The sequence below is a fragment of the Pithys albifrons genome, chromosome 7 (genome assembly GCF_047495875.1).
Source record: "Pithys albifrons albifrons isolate INPA30051 chromosome 7, PitAlb_v1, whole genome shotgun sequence".
Lineage (NCBI taxonomy): Eukaryota > Metazoa > Chordata > Aves > Passeriformes > Thamnophilidae > Pithys > Pithys albifrons.
Window position 1 is genome coordinate 38,598,404 of NC_092464.1, and position 18,142 is coordinate 38,616,545.

At 42.4% G+C, this 18,142-nt stretch overlaps 1 protein-coding gene across 2 annotated transcripts in view; it reads left to right on the forward strand.

Moving 5' to 3' along the window:
* Nucleotides 1-13,564: 13,564 nt before the first annotated feature.
* Nucleotides 13,565-18,142, forward strand: part of LOC139674049 (ubiquitin-conjugating enzyme E2 E2) — a 204,364-nt gene continuing 199,786 nt past the window's right edge. The window contains exon 1 of one of the 2 annotated variants that reach the window (XM_071560159.1): nt 13,565-13,872. The gene's annotated coding sequence lies outside the window, so the exon portion shown is untranslated. The remainder of the gene's footprint in view (nt 13,873-18,142) is intronic. The other variant, XM_071560158.1, reaches the window with a different exon arrangement.

Below are 18,142 nucleotides of genomic sequence, written 5' to 3' on the forward strand. Positions count from 1 at the left end.
AAATATTACTTTCTTCTTTTTCATACCCTTTCAACTCTTGTACGGTCAGGCTTCACGAACAAAGACTCGGGGAAGGCTCTACTCATGTGGGTGTGCCCTTTCAGCCTGGGCAGTGGATTTTTAGGTGAGGCACAGCGTGCACAGAACTGGCCCCACCGTTTAAGTCCTGAGGTCCATCTGCCATGGCCAAGTGAGCTTGGACAGTGACAGAGAAGTCCTCAGGACTAGAACCTACAGCACCCAGTATTGCCAGGAGGTCTCTCACCCAAGTACTAATTGGGGCTGACCCTGCTTAGCTTCTGAGATCTGACAGGATGGAATGTCAGGGAGGCATTTAACTGCTTTGCTTTTACTGCTTCAATAACTAACCTCATAAAATAGTCAGACTAGACACTAGTCTGCATCTATTTCTGATGTCATAATATGTTCTCAAGATATTTGAGATAAGAAAGGGGAAAAAAACTAAGGTGTAACTCACATGAAGGAATGAATATTCGTAACTGATGCCCACTGGAAGCAAAGCTGACTGCTTCACTCTGGCAGAGGAGATGCCAAAATAATTCTGCTATTTCCTTTACTGAGAGTACCACACCAATGATAACAGGTACCTCATGGATTTACACTGGTGTAATCAGTTGTTATATTTACTAGCCTTCCAGATGTGTATTGCTTTCCTAGGCCCAAATCCCTCCCTCAACACTTTTTTAAAAATGTGTCCTTGTAGCCACTTCATACTACAGTTAATTACAGAGGTATGAGCTGTCCCTGAAGTGATCATGCTAATTTCCTTCAGTAAGTGGATGCAGAAGAGTGTTCAGCTTACTGAAGGTAATGTCAATCCCATATGAGTTTACTGAGTTTATGTGTTAAATCACTTTGTGACTGCAGAGTATTGAATATAAAAAGATTGAGACTCTTCTGGGTGATCACCATCTGGGATTGCTGATCTGAGACAAGGGTGTGAAAGCGTGCAGTCTGTGTGAATTGTCTGTATCCTCCCAGTTGCTGTTGCTCTGCGACAGTCTTTGAAGTATTCCCCACAGAATAGCATACTACCCAGCTGCATGAAGCATGGTTAAGTCTTGCTATAATATCACATTTCCAAAACTGGTCTATTTCAGCTTGAAATTAGTTATATGCCCTTTGTTTGTATATCTCATTTCTAAACCTAAAAATATTTCTTTTACAGAACAGAGAGAATTTCTCCTTGAAAGTGTGTGGAAGGAGATGTGATAAATGAATTAGCAATAAGATACTTGGGGCTAGTTTGTTCAAACAATTCTCCTCTTGATCTATGCTTACACTTTGAGTGTCATTGAAATTTAATAAAAGAATATCCCAAAACCTTGATTCTGGAAATGGTTGGCACTTCGTGTTTAGTCAGATTAGTCTTGTTCTGCTTGTAAACTAACTTTAAGAAATCACTTTATGATGGTCAAAGTTTAAGGAAACTCTTTCTCAGTATTTCACAGTGTATTCCTCCATATCAAGACTGACTTATCAAAGCATTCCATTTTGGCAGTTAAACAGTGTCGTGGACCAAAGCATTTGTGCTAAACTGTAAAATTACACCCTGGGTCATTGCAGAACTTACAGATATTCCTCAAAGAGCAGTAGAATAAGTGACCCAGAGAGACAAGTATCATTGTTATTTTCATTGGTCTAATATTGATGACCTGTCCAGTTTGCTGACCAGTACATTGAAGGGAATAAAGGGTCCCATACAAGTTGAGGCTCTTCTTGTCTTGGGCAGTGCACAAGAAAGTAATGAAAAAATAAGGCAGTTACCCCTGGTTTGGCCCTTCTGATCCAAACAGTTCAGATCTAATGTATAGTTTATGCCTGACCCATTACCACTAATAGTATAATTAGCTACAGAAGATCCTCTTCCAACAGTACTGTTCTTATTTTAATCAAATGCTCCTCCTTACAGTATTTCTAATATCTTTGGGAGTAGCTGCTATTCTGAAATTAACCATTAACAAGACTGCTACTACTGCACTTCTGAATCCCATCTAGTTTTCCAGGTTTGTCAAAAGTATGAAATGAGGCCACCATGAGGTCTTCAAACTAAAAAGGAAGACTATCTAGTAATAAATGCTATGTTTTAAGAGATTAGCAGGCACTACATTATATGTATACATATATAAAGAGAGGCAGAGTTTTGATTTCAATGATTGCCTCAGATTTTTAGCAACTCTGACTTTTACTGTAGATGGCATCATAGCAGAGTTCATGCAGGAAGCATAAAGAGCTGCTTTTCCTCACAATCACATAGACCTGTACCCTCATGATGTTATAACAACATCTACAGTTATGCAGGAAATAATACCAGATAGGTATCTGACATGCTTTTTCTGTGAAGGTAGCTCAAATACTCAGTATCTAGAAGAGAACGGCTGATTAATAGCCTTCCAACTCGTCACCAACCAATGGTCTGTGAGTTACAGTTTGTGAAGTGAGGGACTCAGGCACATGCTTACATATCTGGAAGGAAAAATGGACAACATATTGGATTGGGGAAGGAAAGATCTTACTGGGACAAAGTCAAGAAAAAGAAGGTGTGTAAAGGGACAACGGGAAAATAGAGTGGCTGGAAAAGGGAAGAAGGGAGGGGGAAAGCAACAAACCATTCAGGTATAAAAGCCTTATTCAAAGAAAAGCAGGGAAAATATAGAAGGTAAAAGTAAATAACAAAAATGGTGAAAGGAAAGCAAACACAAAGGTAAAGGAAGGACAATGAGAGGCTTGCTCAAACTGTAATGTTTGAGTAAATGTGAGATGCTCTTATTACTCACCATAGGGGTTTTATTCCCCTTAGTTTAACTCTTTTCCACTTGTTGTAGGGGCCTTTTTTCAGTTTTGTTTTGTGGGTTTTTAAAGCTTAAAATACTCAGCTCCATCAGTTTTCTCAAGGTAGTTAATGAAGAAAGACTTCATTCCAGATGCCAAAGTTTGTTTGCTACCTAATAAATTAATGAATAAGGCCTTAGGATGACAGACAAGTCCAATTTATAACACATTATCATCTGTTCACTGAGGGATAGAAGGGATAAGGTAGTTTATTTGTGGAAAGACACGTTTTGCCTTGGATCATCACAACCTTTTAAGGCAACATCATGTGGAAAGCAGGCATTATACAGAGGTATTATAGCAGTCACAGTGGCTGCAGGTGGTCAGTTATGAAGTAATCCGTGTCTTCAAACAATGAAGTTTGAAGTATCACAAGAAAGCATAGGGGAGTGAGATGGGTTATAGCTTTCCTACTGGGGTAACCATGTTCAGAATCCTCCGAAGCAAACAGCAGGCAACCTGGAGCTTTGCGTACATGGAAAATCCGAAAAAAGACTGTAAGCAAAAGAAGACGAAGGTTTTGCTGAGGTCCATACCCTCCCAGGGTGCTTTTGGTATCATGAGGTTCTGCAATAATATGCAGTTTTAGAACATAAAATGAGAGAGAAGTGAGGATTGGATACAAAGATGTTTCAAAAACTACTCTGTTAATATGAAATACTGGTAATGAAAAGAAAACAGAAACAGCCTTTGTCTGAAAAACTTAGGTATCCACTATTTACAAAGGTGACAGACCTGTAGATGGGACCCACCACATACTCATGCAGAAAGGAAATATCTGGCAAATAAAACATGTTTGTTTATTGATTATTGTTTTTAAGTAAATCTTTTCAATAACATTTTTTTCAGTAGTAAGTAGTAAAGTTGGTTGGTTGTTTTTTTCTGTCTGTGTCCCTGAGATATAAGGCTAGATGCAGATCTAAACTGAGATCCCTCAGGATAGCACATTGAGGTATACAGCCATAAATGTTTGCTACAAGTAGTGAGTAACACAACTTCTCATCTTGATCCCACCTAAAAGAATATGATAGCTAGAGATCTACAGTTTGCACTAAATGGTGGCAAATTAAACTGAAGGGGTTGAAGTGTTGACTGCTCTTCTCCCAGGAATCCTTACAGAAGTTACCAGACATCTCCCAGAGGTTGACAGCTTCTAACAAGGGGGAGCTGAACAGCTCATGAATCAGCTCTAAACCACCACAGTCTACAGCTTGGCCTATTAAGGTAAACCAACATTGATTTTGGTTTATGCTAAAGTGTAAGGTTCAGAAGCCGATTCACAAGCCATTCAGTTACCCCTGTCACAGGGCAGATGTCTCTGAAAGACAGTAGAATTGAGAGTATTAATTGCTTCAGCCACTGCATTTTCACCTGCTATTATCTGTGTGCCAATATGTTTACAAGAAGTTCCCTAGAGAGATCACAAAACAAACAACCAAAAAGAAAGGTACAACTTAGTCTCAAACTCTGATAATAATCCTTTGTAGCTTGCTTAGGAACTCTGTCTTCCCATATAATTCTTAAAACTCTATGTGATTGTTGCTACCAAGAATACAGCTGCAACCTGAGATCTCAGCAGTGTGTTTCCTTGTCTTTCTGGAGTGAAAAATGCAACACAGTTCACTTTTACAGCTATGCTGTGGAAAATTAAAGCTCTAGTAGCATTCACTGATGCCCCCAAGAGTTCTATTATTTCCATCTCAACCTGAAGGACTTCTAAATCCATACAAATATCAGGGGGCCTGAGTTTTTGACATTCATGTGACCATTATGTATATTTTTTGAAAGGGAAACTGAGGATAAGTTATTCAGTTTGCACAGTTACACAAGTCATCTTAGCTTTTCTTACTTTATACACTATGTTTTACCAGAAAAGACCATTCTTACTCCAAGACACTCATAACAAAATCTAATGTCACAGAAAACTATACCAGTTAAGAGTTTCAGTGAAAGTTTAAACCCTAGCTTGTTTTTAGAAAAAGCCTTACTATGACATTCATTAAATTTTGAATTAATCTAGATACTGTTTTGAGCAAATTTGCCTATAGATTGGTTTGGTGACTGAACTATGTAAAATACATGAAACCAGATCACCCAAGCTTTGATGCTTCTAAGTCAGTTTTGGTTTGCATTTTGAGTTCCAACCCAGAATAAGAAAATGCTTGTGTGAGGTTCTCCCTAAAGAAATCCATAGACTTTTGTGCGGTTCTCTGTTTTCCCTGCAAAATTAAAGAGTGCTTTAAGCTTTCCTTCAGAAATAAAGAAAAATGAAAGTCTCCTGTCAGAGGGCTTACACCTGTTGTAATCTCAAAATAGAGACTCATTTTAAGGAGCACATTCCCTACAGTACATTCAGGACTGTTTTATTAAAATACATACATGGCAAATAATGTATGGCAACACTAAAAAGGTTTTATAGTGGTAATTAGGATTTGATCCAAAGTCTGTTATTGCCAATGGGAAAGTTTCCATTTATTTCAAAGGAGTTTGCAGTAGGTCCATATGAAAAAAGAAGTACACTATTTTCTAGGTCTATCCTAGTCCACCCAGGTGAGAGGAATCTTCTGTCTGTTTCACAGGCCTCCCTTACCTTCTGGGCTCTTACCAATGGATTTTTAATTACCCGTAATGGCCAGACCATTATATTTAAATTGTCATCCAATTTCTGGTCCATTGTTTGAGGTCTGTGGGCTGTGCGAGCAGATGCCGAGGCAGCTGTGCAGCTCCCAGCTTCCATGGCATTTCACCTCAAGGGAGATGTAGCACAGCAAGCCATTTAGCTGGCATCCCCCACAGCTGGGAACTTTGGTCCGGTAACATAGTGCAATCCAAGCTGCCAGTGCACAGGAGTGAAAAGCTATTGTTGAAACTCTTCCAAAACCAAATTATATCTTCCATTGTCTCAAAGGAATAATAAACCCTGGCTGGCTGATTGTGGAATATAATAATAATCTAGCTGAATTAGTGGGCATTCCTGGGAGTGACTGATTTCTGCTTTTCCCCAACAGCGTTTTTTTTCCAAGATAATAATTCTTCTATGAAAAACAGGTTTTCTCTAAACATAACTACAGGAAAACTAAAGTTAAGAAATTTAGAAATGTTATATTCAGAATTTTACTCCTTGTGTGTTCATAGTCAAAATGAAATGCTCTTTCTCAAAAATACATGGTTGTTAAAAGCGCTTTCACTGACATAGAGTCAGGGCCCTGAGGGCACTTGCCAGCCCAACCCACCTTGTTCAGCCTCCCCTGGGGATTCCTCCACTCTGCCCAGGGCCCAGGGCCCAAGGCCCCATATCAGCCCCCCAGAACCGTCAGCTCTATTTCCAGGGAGGTTCCCAATGCCCAGGGCAGTACACAGTAGACAGTACACAGTATTGTAAGGATTTTTGAACAAATTTGTCATCACTTAGACTGACCATTCAGCCATCACATCAGGACTGTTAGTCCGACTTGGTCTGAATTGGATGCTTGTAAACCTCACTACTGCACTGGCACACAGTAGCATGGCATGTTTGAATCAGTAACACACATTTTGTTACTTGTATGGATTTTTCCAGGTAACGGTGGATTCTGCTGTTTTCTGTTTTTAAGTAAGCTACGTCTTTGATCTCACAAGTAGAAACCCAAAGTCTTGATGTCACCAAGCAATTTAACACCTATTTGTGACCCTGACGATAATGACTCACAAGTAAGGATCCTGCTATCTTGCTTGCAGATAGTTGTCCTTATGGAGCAAGCATTCCCACACTCACCAAAGCACTGGCAGAAGCACTTCTTCAAAATGTGAAGCAGTTAGACCTTTGACGTCAGAGACACGGGCAAAAGCTACCTCCTTTCATAGAGGGACATGTTGTCTCAGGTTGCTGCCTTGAAAACAGGCAATGGTGTGAGAAGGGGCCAGGGGACTTCCTAATCTCTCTTGCTAATGCTGTTCCATTTTGAACGGGATCATTAAATATTAAAAAAGTGAAAGATCAAAAGATAGAGAATGACTTTTAGCCTGTTTGTTAGGCATCTCATGTTTTCAGTTCCAACCCATTGTAGATATACGTATTTTTTAGAGAGAAGAGATGCAATTAGAGAGAACAGATAAGCCAAGTACCAAAATGCTGTAATGTTTAGGACACACTTCTGAGAGCCATAAACTGTGGGGTTTTGTTCTTTCAGTCAACAGACAGAATTAAATTTCCATTTTGCACGTTATCAGGGAATGCCTCCATCACCAGAAGACTGAACAGGCAAGGGGTCTTTTGCTAGATCCAGAATATAGATCTAGGAGCCCTGTAACTAGAAGCCCAAATCAGAGATGTGTGCATGTATCTGTGGAGGACTCTGTGCTGATGTCATCTCTTTCCTTGCAGCTTCCTAATGACTAGGTTAAGTGGATCACTATTCAGCTAAATATTTGTAGACTTCTGCTGTCTAAATATCTACCTCTGCTAATGTATTTCACTTGAAATGGATGGCCTTCCCTAAGATTTGTGCACTTCACTAGCCATTACAGCACCAGTAGTTAGAAATTGCAATAGAGATACCCTGGCCTTTGTGGGCCTAGTCCTCAGTCATGTCATGGGTTCCAGTTTCAAGAAATCTGCCAAACACAGAAAACTGAGACAAAGAAACATTTCAAAGAAAAATTGTGCACCAGATTCTCTAATTACTTTCCACTGTTCCAAATGAACCATAAAATGCAAGAAACATCCACTTCGCAGAGATAGAAATGCCTACGTAAGATGCAAAGCTGATCAAAATAAGGGTCTGCTTGGATTAAAATATAGTAATAGGTACAGCTAGGGAGGCTTTCAACTCAAAACACCCATTATGATAACTATCAGATGTTCAAGAACCCACTTTTTTCTGCTTGGGGCTTTGAACTGTGGTGAGAATACTCAGGAAAAAAGTCTGCTTACTTAGGAAGTAGACATGTACCTGTGATGTGTCTTTCAGCTTTTTTAAATAAAGTGAATGCCTCACCTTTGTCTTCCCCACTGCCTCCCCATGACTTTCCAATCTCAGGAACAGTTCTAGTGATTAAGAGACTGTGTCCCTTCCCTGCTGGCTTCATTTTGGGTAGCTGAGGAAGATGAGCACTAATTCCTGATTCCTGCTCCCTGAGTTAGTGAAGAGCAGAGAGAAGTTTGCCAGGTTCTGCCTAGACCTATAGGCAAAAGTTTCCACTTATTCCCTGCAATAGTTTGTCCTTGGACTCAGCCACTGGCAGCAGCTGTGTTGGCACTAGTTGTGTATAAGGTTCCATAAAGCAGAAGGGATAATTTAGATTTATCAAACTGCAGACATTCCTCTTCTTCCCTTCCAAGTACAGCCCAAATCAAGCCCTTTTGCCAGGATCTTCAGGAAAGATCTGTAAAATATGACTAGTCTGACTTATTGCTGCAGGGGACTTCCATTTCACTGGGGGAATCCCCTGCAGAGAACATGCAGGTATTTTCCACCGAGTACGAGGCAATCTGCTTGAGATAGATTGTGGTCTCTTGGGTTCCTTCAATGTATTTGGTGACTCATGTTGAAAGGACTGAACAAGCCTGCTCTATGGGCTTTGGTTTGCTGTGGTGGATGCACCAGCCTGTTCCTTAGGCATGCATTATTCATGCATTAAGCATAGGGAACATTAGCCCACATTCTTCTGGAACCTTAACTTTATTAAAAGGGAACATGAGTGCCCACGGCTTTTCTTTCTGTGTAAAGATGCAACTTTTCCAACAGAACCACAAGAGATCCTCAGAAATTTATGCATCATTAATCAGAAAACCAAAATCTGATCCTGTGAATTAAGATGTTATGAAACCAGTGGAAAATAAAAGGAATGTGGAGGTGCTGAAGAGTGTGTGGAAGTAACATCTAAACCACCCCAATTTTATTTTCTAACCTATCTTCACTTTTCAACATTTTCTCCCATGTATGGTGATGAATTAAGACAGGCAATGCAGGGAAATCTTCCAGTTACAGGTCACTGCATTACAACAGTTCTGGAAATAAAGATTTTTCCCTTTGGTATATAAAATATGAGGTTTTTAAGCACTTGCTTAGTCTAGTCTAAGATCCAGTTGTCAACAATTTCTGTCTAGAAACTATCCCAGAACTATCCTGTGCAATTATCTCATAGTGAGGCTCTAAGTTAGGCTCCAAACCAGCACACAGAAACAAGCCTCTATTCCAGACACTAACCAGTAATTTATTCCCTATCTTAAACAAAAGAAAAAACAGGCTTTCATTAAGGACATGGAAGCAAGTTATTACCTCTCTCCCACCCACTCCTAATATGTTTTATCTTGATTCTTTACAATCTGGGATAGTGAAGGAGCCACCAGGATCTCTGATGCCACATGGTTATTGTCCCAGTTGTTTCTACTGGTTCCAGCTGAATGATAGTAGGAGCTGTTCTGCTTCTGAGCAAAGGGGAGGAGGAGCTGCAAATTCTTACTTTTTCAGGCTACAGTTAAAGACATCTTAAAAGCTGTTTGCCTTAAAACTTACAACTCCTTTTGTATTTAATGGCTTGAAAATATTAGAGTGAATAAGTTCTAATGATTTGGAGGTTTGCACTATTGCAGAGCGAATAAAAAAGTAAGACTAGTAATAACTGGCCTCCATGTTCACACAATCATTTTACTTCAGAATGCCATGAAAATACTTCAAAGAGTTTTCTGTCAAGGCACTGTTTGAATATTAGGCTAACTTGGTGTTCAGGATTCAATCAATGCTTTCCTTGATATAGGATGTCATTTTGTAAGAGATGAGGACATACACAATTTACTGAAAACTAATTAAATTTCTGCTGCAAACACCTTCCTCACTATGTCACTCCATTCTACATGCTGACAGCAGAAAAACAAAATGAAGAATCCTGATCTCTGAATCACTCAAATGCTGCATTTTCAGACACAGCTGGCACTTCAGAGATCAGGGTACCTGTGAATTTCAGTTTATATTTGCCAGCATACAGGTTGGGATTCATCCAAGTAGCAACAAAAGCAAGGCAAGATTGTAAGGAAAAAAATAAATTAGATGCAAAGTGAGAATAAACTATCTACATATAGGAGAAAGAGAACTAACAGAGAGGGAAAAGGAATAGAGAACAGGACTCTGGATGGTTCTTACAGCTTTGCCATCATAGTACCACAAGGAAAGACAGCTTTGGGAGAAGAATCCTGTAACAGCATAAAGCTATGCTGAAACTTATGCCATTCTGTGACCCTGCCTGAGTTCAGGGTGAAAGACAAGACCGGGAAAGAGAGCTGAGACCTGCCTGTGGTCCACTCTCCAAATAGCCCCATGGAGCCCATGACCCAGCAAGGAAAGAAATGGGGGGAACAACACAGGCTATGGCAGCTCCTGTGGAGCTGAGAAGTGGAATCAGGTAAAGAATGAATGAAGGCACCTTTGTCACCATTCCTGCAATCTTCTGCTGATAATAGTTCAGATGGATGAAATGAACTGGTTCATTAGGATTTGATTGGAAGAGATTGATAGAACAGGGCACACCATGGACAAATGAATATTACCATCTCACTTTCTAATATAAAGTATTAAAGTTTTGAAAGAGAGATATGCTATCACAAGAGAGATAGTTACATTTTCAGCTCTATCATAGTTGAGATAATTTATCTTTTCTCTACCTCAGAAAACCAAATCCTTTTTATCAATTATAACTTGACAACAATGTTCATTTAATAACTTTAATAGTGATATCAAAATGACATGTCCTTTTAAATCGGAATGAACAGTAATGCATAAATAGAAACAGAAAAAAAATTAAAGTTGCATTTTCCCATTTCATATTTTGACATGTAAAAATAACTTACATTTCCCTGTTTTTAACTAAACAGAAAAGGATAAAACTTGCTATAAATGAATACAGTTCTCAGTACAGATAAATAAGTTTAAAAAATAATCTAAATGGATCTATTACTTCTTTAAATTTAACACTCTTAAATGAAAACTTTGCTCAGGTTTCTCCAACTTCACGGATTTTGATTGACATATCTGTCCTTATAACAGACAGTCTGAATCAAGAGCCCTTAACAGAAGTGCCCTTAACTATAACAGTCTTAAAGTGTGACTGTCTGTGCCAGGTGAGATGAACTCTTGTGTGTCCCTGCAAGGAAGCTCCAAGCTTCTGTGTGAGTAAAGAACTTGCACTGCCTTGGATGTGTCTGGTGTTGTAAATAGTGTCAGCTTTTAAAACCCACATAAAAGTAAGTACGGGGGGGGGGAACGGGACTTGTGTGCATTAACACTGCTGCACGTGTGAAATCTACCACTGGAATATTGCCACTCAGTTCAAAAGGGCCAGGATTTCAACCTATATGATCCAAACTTACAAAAATCTTCCAAAAAGTTTTGAGAAACAGCATCGGAGGGCCAAACACATTCTTTTGAAAGGTAAAGAGTAAAACCGGGAGCAGCTGACAACCTTGCTCTACTCTCTTTACACTGTATAGGTAGGGCTCAGGCTTTTAAAATCACAGGTCATACCTCAATGTGTATGTCCTACTCATAAGGCAGTACAAGCCTTCTGCCTAGTTTAGTTATCCTTAATTTAAGCCCTACCATTTAGGGCTCTGGGCCAGAGGTTACACACCAGAAGAAAAATCAGGGCCTGACTAGTGATGACTCAAACCTTTCACTTGGTGCTGAAACACTTGAGCGCTCCCTTGATTATTTTGGCACTGGAAATTTATGACCCAGATTCTGGGACACTGTATGGCCCCATCCTGTCCCTGTCTCAATTAGGCTATTCGCTCAGCTTCTCTCTCTGGGCTTCCTGCAAACCCTAGCAGCAAAGATCTGTAATGAAGCACCATGAAATGTCACCAAAGTGAACTCCTGAGATGGGCTGAGGATTTAACATAGTGTATTCAAACAGGAAAAATGTGTCTCTTTTAAGGCACCTTTAAGCAGTCAGAGCAACATTAAGAAAATACGGTTAGAAGACTTACTTAGAAGTGAATTGTATCGCTTCCTGGATGGTTTTCAGGAGGTCTGTTTTGGAAAGATTGAAAGGAGAAAGCATGATTTAAGTGATTTTAGAAAAAGGGGATCATGATGTCAAGAGTGTGCAATGCACCTTTCAGCATGATGCGAAGCATTCCTTGCAGGATGTTTGCACTTTTTGAAGGACTTTTACACATCATATTCTGCTAATTACTTCATTTTTAATCCTTCTTAGGAATCAATGCATGCTAGCAGATAGAAACCCACCTAGCTGACATTAGGAGCTTTTCTCCATCAGAAGCAGGGAAATATCTTGTAAATGCACATGGAATGGGAAGAACTAGCTGACTGTGGTATTTTTAAGTTTAGGTGAAAATATCACTGGGATTATTTAGCAAACAAATGAAGCGGCAATAAACCAAGTTATTTAAAAACAATTTATTAACCAACGTTAATTTTATGTACAGAGAAACTGCAAAAAGCACTTCTGTTGTCTGGATATAACATGGGAGCATGTTTCTTAAATAAATCCTTAAATATCTCAGCAGTGCTTAAAGTTAACAATTTCTGTATGTTTGGTCATACAGACTCCACATACACCTTAACTTTAACTTGGAGAAAGTACAATACTTCACAGCTCAAACAGGGAGAAACTTTTCCTTGTACATGTGGAATGGTGAGACCACATTTCATTTTTTTAATTCCCTTTCATTCTTAAAAGGGGAAAAACATTTTGACTTGCCATTACCCCTTTAGCCTTGGTTCATGTATTTCCCTCTTAGACGAAGAAAGGTTTGAAGAGATAAAGTTTTACATAATGTAGCTAAGAATATTATGTAGAGATTAAAGCAGCAGGGTCAGAAGTGTCTCAGCCAGGCCAAGGCAGCCAGGGTTACCTGGGAGCCAGTTCTGTTGGAGGTTTGTTTCGGGTCAGGTAAATATTATTATTCACACTAAACACATTAAAGTGTGGCTCTGCCTTTGCCTCTCCCATTCCCGACTGGATGCTTGCCACTGAGGCAGTGCCTGCCTGCGTGGGAGATGAGGTTCGTTCATACCTGGCCACAACCCGGCGACAGTGCCTCTCTCCAGCCGGGATGCTGCGCTTCGCCCGGTGGCGGTTTGTGCCACCAACTGTGCTAATGTCACGCAGTGGTCGAAACTACCACGTTAACACCAAAGTGCAGCCACCAAGAGCCGAGGGCCTGGGCCCTCTGCTCGTCCGCACCCTCTCCGCTCCTGCGGAGCGCCCGCCCCGTGCCCGCGGCCGCTCCCTCGGGCTCCGCAGAGACAGAGGTGGCGGGAGGTGCGGGCGGCAGGTCCAGGAGTGCGGGGGTGGGAAAGGGACAACCGGCGGGGGGAACAAAGGAGTCGAAAAACACGGGAAGAGCCAAGAAAGTTGATAGCAGCCTCTGCCTCCCGGACTTTGGCGTGGGAGCCCGCGGTAACCCGGCGGCGGAAGGGAGGGAGGGCCGGACACCCGCACCTCCATCCCCCCGGGACCGCGGCAGGGGCTGCCCCGGTCTCTCTCGCTTCCCCCGCCCCGCCCCCAGCGCGTCCCTTTAACGCGCGCTCCCGCCGCGCCTCTTCCCCTCCCCCCGCCCGGCGCTCGCGGTCTCCGACAGCACCCGCGGGCACGCGCACCCCCGCCCGTCACTCCCCCCCCTCCCGCAATCGCGCGCTCGCCCGCCCGCCCACCCGCCCCTCCCTCGGCGGCGCGCGAGCGTCCGGGATAATTGGCTGGCGGGGGCGCGCGCGGAGGCGGGGGCGACGGGGGCGCGCGCGCGCGCGCGGCAGCGGCATCACTTCTCTCCTCTCCGGGCAGCGAGGGCTGGAGCGGCGGCAGAAGCAGCAGCAGCGGCCGCCGCTGCTGCTCGGGAGAGAGGGGAAAGCGGAGAGGAGGAGGCCGAGAGCGAGGAGCGCGGCGGAAAGAGCTCATGACTCAGTGAGCGGCTGCAGCCCCTTCCAGCCCCGCGCCCGGCCGGAGTCGGGGCGACCGCGACGGATTGTCCCGCAGCTTGTGCCCGGCACCAGGGAGAGAGAGACCTGCGTTCGCCTGCAGGTAGCAGCGGCTTTCCCCCGTCCCTCCCGAGATACACCTACCACTGCCCCGGCTGAGCTGCCCGTCTGCCTCCCCTCCCCCCGCTGCGCTCCTACCCCGCCGTCGCTACCTCACGGCAGTACCCTCCCCCCTATTTATCTGCGACCCTCGGTCTCTACCTTTCTTTTTACCCTTCATCTCCCCTCTCCACTCCGCATCCCTCCGGCGCTGCCTGGTACCCCCTTTGCCCCCCCTCTTGTCATTCCCCGCCGTGCCCTTTCTTAGCCACTGTCCCGACCGCCCCTCGCCGCTCCCGGCCACCTCGGCATCTCTGCCGCCGCCCCCCGCTCCCTAAGGCTCCATCCAGCCTCCATTGCTTCTCAGCACCCCCCACACCCCTTCAGCAACTCTTCCGCGTCCATTTGTCCTGCTCGTCCCGCTGCGACTGGAGCAGCGACCATCTACCCCCGCTACCCCGCACCCCTCTGGCCCTCCTCCGCGCCGATCGCATGGTCCCCGCGACACTCGCTGCACCCCTGAGTCGCTCTGGCTCCGGGGTACCTCCTGCCCCCTCCATGATCGAGCTTCCTGGGATGCGCCATCCTGACCCCCCCCTGCCGCAGCGCCCGGTGGGCACCCCTGGCTGCACCCCTCGGGAAGGGCACTAGCCACCCCCACCCGGAGCGCCCCGAGGAGCCCCGCAGCCCAAGCCTCTCCCTTCCTTCATGTGCCCCCGACGTCTTCCTCTCGCAGTCTCCTCCTCCTCCTCCTCTCCTCGGTTGTCTCCTACTTCTCACCCTGGCCCGGCTGCCTCCCGCTCGGCCGTGGGGGTGTGAGATGTGTGTGGTTCTGGGGATGCCCATGCCCACCACCCGCTCCCACGCGGCTGGATCTTCCCGACGGGCGAGTCACGCGTTTGCCCACGCGCGGCTGTGGGGCGTGGGAGCCTGGCGCTCCCGTCCTGTCCCTCCGGATGCCCCTCTCCTTGGTGGACCTTGCACGGCCACAAATCGGGCGCCTTCTGCCTCCGCTCCTGCGATTTTGTGGTCCTTTTGCCCTTTACGCTTTATAATGAAGATGAAGTAAGGCGGCAACTGCCGTTGCTGCTCATCGTAGACCCTGCAGAAATATTCAATTTATCTTGGCTTAAAGGAAATTAAGACCGCTTTAAAAAGACATTATCACTAGCTCTGCCGCCCTTGGGGACCCATCTGCACATTGCCAGGATCTTGCTGTCCCCGACTACTGGATTTTTTTTTAATTTTTTTTTTTGCGGGGGTGTGATGGTTGGTTGGTGGTGAGGTTTCTGTGTATGTGTGTGTATTTTTGTTTGCTTTTCTTGTTTTGGTTTTGGTTTTATTATTTTATTTTGAGGAAATAAGAGAATGTGCCAGTGGATATATTTGACAAAAGCCAAATCTTTTGGACTCTTCACTTCAAATTGATAGTTGTAGTTACACTTGTAATCTGTATCTCTGCTGATTCATCTCACGTTAAAGGAGAGACTTTTAAGTCGCCTTTCACTCCTTGCTCTGTCCCCTCTGCTCATTTTTCTCTGCACAACAAAAGGGAGTTAGCAACCCTCCTCTGAATGTAGACTAGCCTCGCAGCCAGGGACCTGGACATCGTGTGTCTTCTCTCTTGCTTTGTGTGACAGTTGCAAACACACTCATGGCTGTTCAGATTCAAGGAGTATCTTGGATTTTTGCCTGTTAGTGGCAGTGAAATGTTTTCTTCATAATGTCATCCCCTCAGTTGACACCCCCCCCCCCCCAGATCTCTTATTTGTTAATTTGTTTGTCTGACTTTTAAGTTTGACCCTGTTTGAAGTGTCAAACTTCACATACCTTAAAACACACTTTTACCAGAATAACATCCCTCAAACTATCCAAAAATTCCTAAAATTGCAGATACTGTGAGGAGAGTGCATAGAAAGAATTGCCTGCATGTCAGAAAGGGGAACAGAGAGAGGAGAGAGAAAAAAACCCAACAAACAAAAATCCCCAAACAAACAAACCACCAAAATTTAAAAAACAAAAAAAAAAGCAAAAAAAAAACCAAACAAAAACCCAAACAAACCAAAAAACCAAGAAACTAGCCAGACATCAGATGACAGATTTAAGCATTTTCCTGTTGTAAATGCTGGCATTCCATGTTACAGTAATTATATGCTCTGAGCTACTGTTACAGTGTTTGTGTGCTGGATAGTAACCTGAACTTATGAATACAGTTGTTTTTGAGTAATAGTAATATTTATAGCTGAGATTATTCACAGCAGATGTCCTATGAGTATAAGCATTACTAAATATCCTTTTAACTTTTTGGCCTGCAGTGTTAAACCCTATGTACACTGTGAAGAGAGAATTTTTCTCTTTTAAATGAGGTTTACTAAGCAAAGTTCAGAACTAAAATCTAGTGCAAATAAAGGCCATCACAAGTGTTATAAAGAGAAATGAGGTTGTATTTTAACTGTATGTAGAAGCGAAGTAAATGGGTACTTACTATCAAAATTACATGATAGTTATCAAATGCATACTTTTCTGGTTTATTACCTCTAAATCTTCTGCTGCTTTTGTCTTAAAATCTGACAACAAAAATTTAAATATCTGAACATCAACCTGTGTACATCAGCTAATTATGTTAAATATGATGTTGTCGCTGTACCATAGGAAAAACTGTTTCTAGGAATGAACAATTTTTGTATTTTAATTTTAGGGTGGAAACTATGCATTACTTTGGCTACTTCAATGAGCAGAAAAAGTGTTATGTATTTATCTGTGAAAATAGTTTTCATGATAAAATCCAAAATGCCCTGAAGCTGATTAAGGGAAACCTTAATCCCATATCCTTCACTTGGTATTGCTTGCTGTTTCTTCTAATGTCTAAACATTGTGAAGGAATGCCATACTTCCAGAGTTCTTTTTTTAGTATAGCTTTATAAATTGGACAAAGAAGATGTAATTCCTTCTGAAGTTAGTTGCATGTGTCAGTAGTGCCTGAAGAGATTATTTCTTCCACTGCACTCCACTCCACTCCACTCCACTATTTGATAGAATTAGATCTTGGGGAGGGTTTTTCAGAATAGGAGTAAATTTATTTTCTTACATGCAGCAGTAACTAGAACATTTACGGCCTTTTTAAAAAGCATCCTTTGCAACATAAACCTGTTGGCATTGATATTTCTTTACTTTTACTTTGCTGTCTCTTGCCATAAATATGTACAGAGAGATGAACTTTGTTTTATCCATGGAATGAGCATGGTTGAATCTGAGCCTGAAATCTCATTATTCTTCCGTGAGTGAGTCTTAAAACATACAATGGTCCAGGTGATTAGTTTCGTTCTTAATTGTGATAGTGTCTGTACACAGGTAAGAGGAAAGGCAAGTCGAAGTTCACAGTAATTTAAAACTCTGTATATGTAGGAACAAATTCTTGATTCAGACAGATTTGATCAGAAAACCACCCAGATATATGGAGACTGCATGGGTGTAAGCAAGTAATGTTTGGGCCTATGCACTTTGGAGGTGGTTCTTTTACTAAAATCTTTAAAGGAGGCTATATAACATAGGTATATAATCTACAGATTTGGAGTTAAAGGAAAGACATAGGTTTCAGTTTAGTTTTTGGTTGGTTTTTGGATTTGTTGTGTTTGTTTTTTGTTTGTTTTTTTTTTTTTTAAATCAGGCACTGCCACCACATATGCTAATTCAGTAAGGGTTTTTCTTGGACATCTGCCCTTCATTAAAACAGTTTGAGAAGTCATGACAGCTGTAACAGTGGGCTTGTAATTCCTCATCTGTCAGCATATTGTTATACTATTTAAAATGAAGGAAAAAATTCAAATAGCTAACTAGTATCAGAAGTGTGCAAATAAAGCATTAACTTGACTGCTGAAATATACTGAGATTTCTTGCTGCTTGTGTTCTCTGACAGCTTTGTTGCCTCATGTTGCCTGAATGAAATTTGTCAGGAAAAAAAACTTCCTTATATGCTCTACCAGCATGCTTAGCACTCTAGAAGCATACCATTTCAGTAAATGCAGTCTTGTGTTAGTGCTTTTTGATTCTGTGACTGTTTCCATCAAGCATGCCAAGATGTGGATTTTGTAATGTGGAAACCCACATTACAGACTTGGAATGAGCCTACAGATTTATTTCATATGGGATAACGGAAAGTGTTAAGATAGTAATAACTCTCAATTTTTAAGAAACTATGCTAGATTTGAACCTGTGTCATAGTGGTGAGATAGGTAACTCATGGCATTGTTGAGCAGATGAAAAATGTAATTCAC